At 52.6% G+C, this 9061-nt stretch overlaps 1 protein-coding gene across 2 annotated transcripts in view; it reads right to left on the reverse strand.

Moving 5' to 3' along the window:
- LOC144724911 (uncharacterized) overlaps positions 1-8315 on the reverse strand; it is a 70679-nt gene extending 62364 nt beyond the window's left edge. For both annotated transcript variants that reach the window (XR_013586588.1, XR_013586587.1), the window contains exon 1: positions 8142-8315. The gene's annotated coding sequence lies outside the window, so the exon portion shown is untranslated. The remainder of the gene's footprint in view (positions 1-8141) is intronic.
- Positions 8316-9061: the final 746 nt, after the last annotated feature.

Raw genomic sequence — 9061 nt, forward strand, 5'->3', positions numbered from 1 at the left:
GTTTTTGAAGAGAGGGGATTAGGCCATGGTAGAGGAGAGAAAAAGCACAATGGCGCAGGTAAGCGCACAATTGGCTGCGCGGTGCGATGTCAGCCTGGGCCTTTGAAGTTTGAGGAATAAAAATAGTGGCCCAGGACAATGTTGGTTCTCTTGTCTTCAACCTCCGGGCCGTCAAGACCCACTCCCTGCCGTCCTGCCTCCTCAAGCCGCTCGCAGCATCCGTGTGATGCCAGAAAGTGCTGCTATGAGGCAGTGATAGGTACATTTTTCTCTCGTCCTTTTCCCTACGACTCTCACAGCGTCCGTGCGACGCCATGAGTACAGCTTCGAGGTACGTGGTAGGACGTTTGAGTGACTGAGTTCGTAGGCAGAGTTAGGCTAAGCTCTTCTCGCGAAATATTCCTCCCAGGTAGTGAGTATTTGCGCCGTTAATAAACTTTAGTACAGAGTATCGGTGCAGTGTGATTTCTGTGTGTGTGGGTAGAACATCGGTGTCGTGTCTGCGATTTGTGTGAGACGGTGTGCGCGACAGAGTGAGCGTCGAGCTGCAGCGTGTGCACGCGTGCTGAGAAGAGTTTGCTGCATTAGGGTGAGTGACGGTGTGTGCTGGAGAGCGAGCGCAGGGCTGCAGCGTCGGTCTAGTGTTGGTAATTTTAGTGTGTGTGTGAGGCGCACGTGCGTTCGTGCAGCCGTGCCGCGCAGGTATTAGGGTGGGTGCGGGTTAGCGAATAACTACCCGCTGGCGCGCAAATTCACGCAGCCCTTTAGCGTTAGCCTTTGTGTGCAAGCGGATTAGGGTTTAACCACCCGGAGGCGCGCGTGCATATTCACGCAGCCGCCTTCGTATTAGTGGTGGTGTACGTGGGCGTGTGTGGAGTAACCCCATGCGGCGGTGAGCCAGCGCTGCAGCCATGTCCCTCAGACAGAGCGCCAGTACGGGGGGGGGCTGATCACCCAGTCGGCGGGAGCCCGGCGGGGGCCGATCGACGCAGTGGAGGAGGGAGTGTAGGGGGCAAACGTTGCGCGCCCCACCTGCCCATGGAGGGCGGTGGGGTGGATGGCGGCTCCCACAGTTACGACAAGAATTTGGTCATCGACAACGATATCAACACGCGTGTGTTGTGTCTATCCACGGCGCCGTATGTATCCATGGTGCAGTGTATATCCACGGCGCCGTGTGTATCCATAGTGCCGCGTGTATCCACGGTGCAGTGTGTATGCACGGTGCCGTGTGTATTCATTGTGCTGTGTGTATTCACGGCGCCGTGTGTATCTATGGTGCTGTGTGTATGCACGACGACGTGTATCCACAGTGCAGTGTGTGTCCATGGTGCAGCGTGTATCCACGGTGCCGCGTGTATGCATGGTGCTGTGTTGATCCATGTGTATTGACTTGTAGCGTCACTACCACGCGGGTCCACACACACACACATGACGTCATTACGTCTGGATGTGGAATGACGTCACGGCCGGTTCGGGGAATCTGGAGGCCATGCGTCAGGGCCGCAGGGGTTGTGTGAGGCTGTGGCACTCTGAGTGAACCCGGCTGGACATGCGATCGGATCAAGGTGGGAACCGGGGGCCCCGGGGGCACCTTGGGGGCCACGTGGACAGAAGAGGAGCCTTCTCAAGAGTTATCGAAGGTGGGCGTGGCTGGGGTGTGGCCCGGACACGCATATAAGCAGCCTCTGCACCGGGTTCGAGGCTGCTCGTGTCCGGGATGAAGATGCCTCATGAACACGCCTTGTGAAGAAGAGTCAAGCCTCAAGTCAGCGTGGCCATCCAGTAGCCCTCCTGGCTTGGCCACGTCAGCAGTATCAGAGAGCCAGAGTTAGCGAGTGATGGTGTGTGTTAGCGAGGATAGGTCGGTGGTCACCACCCTATGTTAAGTGTTTGCCGTTGTGTTTAATAAAGTCTTGCCTCCTAAGAAGTTGTGTGTGCGCCTAAATCGAGCCCATTACACATGCGATAGCTGCCGGCTCGCTCCATCTGCAGATGATGAGTGCCACCATCCCCCGGGGCTCGCTCCAGGAGCCTGCAGGGATGCACGGCGCTGGCACCTCTTTCTTTCCTTGGGTGTGCCACATGACCTCGAGTCCTGCCAATGCAGCCTCGAGATTCCTCGAACACAATAATCCAACAGACATGAGGCGTTGTTTGCTCGTTTCGTCATTATATTCTACGCAAAAACGCTAGTAATTATTTTGTGTTGTGTCATATAGTCTTGCATCCAACTGGGACCCATGGTCTAACAGAGACGATCCTTGCCTATAAACATCTGGCAGTTCACCAGCATTGGTTCAAGTGAAGTTTGACTACTGATGGGTCGCTGAACATCAAAGTCATTCCAGAGTTTGGTTTATGAATCAATGCTGCTAAAATGATGTGTTGTTAGAAGTCTCAACAATACTTTCAAATTCTTTAAATAAAAATATTGTGTTTCATGTGGAGGCACCGGTATGGGTATGTAATGACGACTTTACACATTTCTCTTCAGATGGCACTTTGACATCAGGCGGCGACCCCACTGCAACAGTCCCGAGTCTCCCTCGCATCTCCCTTACATACCAACCGAGGCCACACCCTCCTTCCCGAACTTTCTCGCTGACTCTGGACACTCACTCCACCAGCAGACTCTACCGTCCTCTTCTGTCACCTGACCACGCTCCCTTCTCAATAATTCCCTTAGCCACCAGTCCCTTCGCACTCACAACTGATACCCCGGTCATTACCTCCCATGGCCACTAGTGCATTCGTACTGTAGGCTGACTCCCCTGTCATTACCTCCCGTGGCCACTAGTCCACACACCCCGCATGTAGGTTCTACTGTCATTACAGGTAGAAGGCATGTTGCCTCCTTGCTTATTTATTTATTGTACTCTCCACAATCACGCTGATGATGATGATTTTGTGTGATGTTTTACACTCATGGGGTGCGGCCCATGAGTGGGACAATCGGCTCCAGCACATGGGAAGTTATTCTCGGGGCTTCTCTATACCCTAAACTAAAACTATTTACACTTTTTGTATTATTTTACCAGGTAAGGCCCACTGAGCTATACAGCTCTTTATCAGAAGCGACCTGGCCATAAATGATAGCCCAAACGAAGGTGCTTATCACGTGGAAATGTATAGCAGACAAATACTCTAATTTATAGAAGCCGAGTTACCCTTCCGTGAAGTAAAGTGCTCGGGGTGAAGTGCTCTGCCTCACAGTCGCGGCAGCTACTGGGGGAAATCCGGCCCATCTCCTGCTCCTCCCGCTCACCGCTCGCCACCACCGATCCCCTGTTCGGCCATGGGCATACCGCGTGTGAGTAAATGCGGGGAGGGGTGGGGTTGCCCTACAGTCCGAGTGTGAGTCGTCTCCGCTGACCTTGCTTCTTCTACAGCCTCAGCTGTGGGCACAATCCGCAGCGCTAGCGCGTGATGGGTGGGTGTGCGTGTGTGCGTGCGTGTAGAAAGCCGGCACGCGAGGGGGTAGGTGGCCAGCACCGTTGCTATACGCTAACAGCACTTGCCCCAAAAGTCTGTTCAGGCTATACGGGGTGTCTTTGTAGAAAGCCGTATTTTTGCGTGTGGGGCAGGTGCATGAGGTTTGGGATTTTCCTGGGTTTGCGGCGATACCGCAAACTTCCGGACCCTCCAGGCGACACCCACAATCAACAGAGAACACCAAGCACTGCGTGGATTTGGCGTTGCAGTGGGTAAACACTTGATGTTCCGCTGGGTAATCACTTGGCATTTCGATAGGGAACCATTTACTGTTCCGACAGGTAAAAACCTAACGCTCTAATAGGTAAAGACGTGGCGTTCTGATAGGTAAATACTTAGTGTTCCGATAGGTAACACTACGTATTTCAAACGCTAGCTCTAATTTGGCTCCACTTTTTCAGATGGATGCTTGCTCCAGTGGAGGGTGTTCTCTGCAAGTTTAGGGCAAAGCGACAGTGACGTGGCAGAGATACACAGTCCCATCCTGATGGCCTCTTTGATAACGGTTTGGAATGCTGCACCACCTCAGATCTGAAGCGGTTGGGACAACGCACACTACGAGTTGGTGGAAACACATCACGGAAACAAGAGATGCCACCTTTGTATTTCATACCTGATGTTAATACGCGAAGGTGCGGAATAACCGTAGTCAGTTCATCCTTGACTCAGATGTAATCCGGTGCAGGCTCACTAGGCCTGAACCACTGTGCATGGAAGTTCCCGTGCATTTGGCGATTCATTAGATCCCAGTTGATTTGGGTTTAATGTGGTGGCCAGCCTAAATGAAAGCGACGGACTCTGAGTTCGCTGGTAAATGCGCCGCTTGTTCTCCGCGGGCGTTCCCCTTGGCAGCAGCCGTTAAATTGCATCTTGAGTCTGGCCACGTGACCACATGATTACGGCAGTCAATCGATGCAGGATTCCAAATTGCCAGGTGGGTAGACGTGGGGTTTTAGATGCAGCTCAGCCTATTCATGTCAAATCACAGAGTCTGTGTTTGGATAGAATGGTGTCACAGACAGAGGCATTAACCTTATGTTTATACAGTAGCAGTTTTAGCGTTGTCTGTAAACTTCACAAAAAAGAGAGCAAAATAAAAGTGCCTTACTATTTTGTTCTTTCGGTAAAGTCACGTAGATAGAAAATTTATAATTCACGACGTTTCGATCGCAACACAAGCAACCGTCATCAGGTGAGACGAACACATCAGGAGAACTGCTGATCTATTAATTTTCTATCTACGTGACTTTACCAAAAGAACCAAAGAGTATGGATTTCTACAGTCACGAAAGCTTCAAATCAAGATTAAAAGTGCCTTCTACAAACGTGCAAATGTGCTTGTTAAAAATGTAAAATGCTTTTAGACGACGTCATTTTTTTCTGCCAACGTTTCCCTCCGTGTATTTTCTGTTTAGCTTAAAGAATATGGCGACTCCCATGAATCCCCCCTCATAAAGCCAAACCACAGCCGGTGGACAGAAGTGCACACGAGGACACATTCCAAGCCACGGTGTGCAACGCTCCATCATCGCGAGCTGGTGTTTATTACGTTGTGTATATGTCGAGTTATGCGTGTTCACGCAATCAGATGGTAAGCCCACGTGTTTTTGTTTCCCAGGCGGTCTGCTTGACATTGCGGCATGGAGGTGATAATAATTTAAATTTATAAACCGGGCGAAGACCCCGGGGCCGACCCAGGACACGCTGTCGTTCGGCTGGCCTGGGAACGCCTGGAAATTCCCCAGGAAGAGCTAGAGTCTGTGTATAGTAGTGTACAGTGTAGTGTATAGCAATGTATTTAGTGTAGTAGTGCTGGAGTCTGTCGCCAGGGAAAGGGAGATCTGGAGCGCCCTACTAAACATGCTGCCGCCGCGACTCTCGCCAGGACAAGCGGATTGAGAAATGTGTTGAGTAGTTGTTGTGGTTGTAGACGGAGGTACTCGGAGACGGAGGTGAGTTAGGGGCTTCCGCCAGGGTTTATTAACACATATCACTACCCCTAGTTCCCTCTTTACCCCTTCTACTATCCCCGTTCCTCCAGTGACCCCGCTTACGTCACGGGGTCTCCCTTAAATACCCTAGGAGGGGTGACGTCACGTGCACTGCCCAGCGCGCGCGACCCCACGTCCCGTGATGTCACCGCACCGGACAGCGCACACGACGCCACCACTCTCCTCTACTCCTCTACATCTGTAACGGTTGTATAAACAATCATTCTCATGGGATTGTCACTTGGCTCAAGCTGCCCTTGCGCTCCCAGCGGTCAACCAGTAACTCGCCTGGGATGCCGTGGTGACGAGAGGATATTAACTACCTCGCCTGGTATACAGGAGGTCGTGGGTTCGATCCCGAACCTGACGCCTGCTATATATTTGACGTTTGCATCTCTCTCCCTCCGTGTGGTCGCGTGGATTTTACTCTGGGTTCTCCGTTTTTTTCCCCTCCCACATTTAGAAACAACGTGCGTTTAGAGTATTTGCCCGTTATAAATGTCGACGTGATAAGCCAGTTCGTTGAGCTACCATTTGTGATAGCCAGGTCGCTTCTGAAAAAGAGCTACATAAATTCAGTTGGGCCTTAATCTGGTAAAATAAATGAAAGTTTATAGTTTTAGACTCGTGCGTCTCAGAGCATCCTCCGGAGCCCCGCACAGTTCAGAATCCAGAAGCGGTGTATGTGGGCACGGTTACCCAGAGCTTCCCTTTTCACGCGAACATACTGCTCTCTCTTGCTCGCTGGCAGTGCGCCAACTTGTTCTCTCGGTATGCCACCCAAAAGAACCCCCATCCCCCGTGCTGCTTCTCTTGCCGCAGTTGTTTCCCCTCCTCCGCGTTGTGCAACAATAAGTAGAGCGGTTTCGTGTGCAGCTCTGATGGTGTGCACTGCTGTCTGCAAACAGACACAACATCGAATGGATGTGGGTCACAACATCTGCCTCCTCAGTTCAAACGTTGGTGTTGTTTTTTGGAGAGCCACTGGCAGCAGCCAAACTCTCTTTAGGATAGCCACCAGTGGTGACTGTTCATTAGCCTCGGTTCAGATGAGCCTCCGCACAGGTAGTCTGTACCCACTTGGTATCAGCAGCCGCCAGGATTTTTGCCCCTGCTGGGTGAAGACTTCCCCAAGTCATCACTACCTCTTATGCATGTGTAATGAGGGAGTGCCATCCAGGGGATACCAGGGGGTAACGAGTATGGGCACGATGATGTCATCGGGATCCAATCCGAGAGGGGGGATATGATCGGGCCGGTGAGGCGTTCGGGATCCCTCGAGAAGGTTCCCTGAGGGAGTGTGGCTAGAGGCGGGGCTTAGCTCCACCGAGGGGAATATAAGGGAGAGCGGGGGGAAGGTTCGGGGTCAGTGTGGAAGCCTGGGTTCCGGACGCGCTGCCTTCTCCTCCTCGCCACAGGCCACGTGGCGGATCTTCCCTCGAAGCTCGCCTCCACTTCCAACACGCCGTCAGCCAGCGGCGAGGCCGGAGAGTGGACTGAGCCTCGCGGGAACGTGGAGAGAAAGGCGCCTCATCCACAGGTTGGGAGAGTGGAACCATCGGGAGGGCAAGTGAAGCTGTGCTGTACCGTTGTGAATAAAGAAGCACTCAACAAGCTCTGTCGTGGAAATACTTTATTACACATGTGTAGTGGCATAGCGTCGACTGCTGTCCAGCAGCGGAAACTGCGATGGATAGTTAGCGCACACGCCATTGAGCATATACATGGGAGTGCCGGCAGGGCGGAGGAACTGGGGCAAGGGCCACAGAAGACCTCATCGGGAAGCCCCTGGAACCCGCTAGTGGGTTCGAGAAGCGAGGCACGGCCAGGGCGGAGTCAGGCCGCGCTGAGTAAGATAAAAACAACAGAGAGCAAGAGTTCCTGGCTGCCGGTTGTGGGAGTGGACTCGTTTCGTCTGTCGTCTTCGCTGCCTACGTTGCTGCCGCCTTCACTCGATAATTGTGTGGCCAGATAGTTGTTGCCTATATTGGTCGATGCCGTCAGTGTAACACGGTTAGGGTTGTGTCTTGGCTGGAGCTGTCCTACATCGAGAAGGAACGAGGCGAACCTGTTGAACCTAAAGAGTGTTAATAATGAAGGTGCCTCCTGCAACTACCTCGTCTCCGACTTGTGCTACACTACACATGTACTGTGCTTTGTTGAACTTCTTTTGCACCATACGTAGCCAGCCGCGCAACATTCGACTGACCAATTCCTGCATAATGGGCCGACCTCATGGGCTTCATCTCGGGCTCAGTGGTCATCCTCTTTCAGTGGATATCTCCTACTTGGGCTGCCCCTCCATCATTAGTCTCGACCATCGTTCACACATCGTAAGCTCTATCACACAGTTCTGTCTTGCATTGTCTACTCAACTGGTTAAATGTCTGTGAAGAGTCTCAAGCATCGCGCAGTGGCAGTGAGTTCCAGGCTGATGGACCGCTGCCTGCGAAAGCCGCGAGGTCCAAATCTCGTGCACGAAACGATCAAGGTGATTACCATGAGCTGCCGAACAGAGGTAGCGACGCTTGACAATGGAAGCGGACGAACACACATCACGTGTCCGTCAGACAGCGTACAGAAAAAAACGTTGGAGCATCGTAGTAAAGCGCAACGAGACGCAGCCACCCTGGACGAGCTGCGTGTTGTATTTACCTGGGGCCCCTGGGGGAGGGGTGTTGGGGTGTTATCCCACCTGCGCCAGGGGTTGGCTCTGGCGCCTGGTCTCGGCACCAGTTGGGGGGAGATGGATGACTCCTCACGGGCGGCGGGCACCTCGTGCCAGCTGCGCCTCGTGTCATGGGTAACCCGCGGGCACACACAGCAGAAGCCGCCTCTCCCCTTGTGTGTGTGGACCCCTCCCCCCACCCGCCTCTCTCCTCCCCGCCAAGAGCAGTAGCAGCAGCTACCCTCCCGCTGCACGCCGAGCACGGAGGGACCCCGAACCCCGGGGGAGCCCCAGCCCCGGGGAGCCACTGTCCCCAGGGGTCTTCGTCCTACCACGCGGGCTCCTCGCTTTTGACACGGAATGGGGCGGCGGTCGTCGTCGTCATCATCGGCGGCATTTTTTGGTTTTGTGACTTAAGTGGTTTTGGTTTCCCCCACTCACCTTAATTTGTCAAATTAATTTAGGCTAAGCTTTTCAGCAAATCATCGGTTAGAATAAAAAAAAATGCATATTGAGCTGAAACGTTGTGCAGCTGCTTCTCCCCAAACGACCGGATCTTTATTTGTATCGTGGCCTTAAAAAAAAGAAACTTGCGATTCTCAATGGTGTGAGTGGTGCGTTCTCCTTTAGTTGTGTTGTATAAAAAGCACTGTAGTGTCATTTGAGCCCTAAGAAATGCCCCCCTCCCCCTAAACCCAAGAGCACTGAGTTCGGGATTTTTTTGTCCGCAGAGTTTCTGTGTTACGGTTTGTGCTTCGTACCGGGCTCATGTTGAACTCAAATAAAAGCATAAAAACAACACAGTGGAATAAAACGTGACAATCCGCGACCCGGATACTTTTTGTCTTCGTGGAAACTACGGAGGCTTTGCTAAGAAAACTGATACACTTGTCGGGTTCAGTGAGGC

This window comes from Lampetra planeri, chromosome 22 (assembly GCF_965212315.1).
Source record: "Lampetra planeri chromosome 22, kcLamPlan1.2.h2, whole genome shotgun sequence".
In the NCBI taxonomy this organism is placed as follows: Eukaryota; Metazoa; Chordata; class Hyperoartia; order Petromyzontiformes; family Petromyzontidae; genus Lampetra; species Lampetra planeri.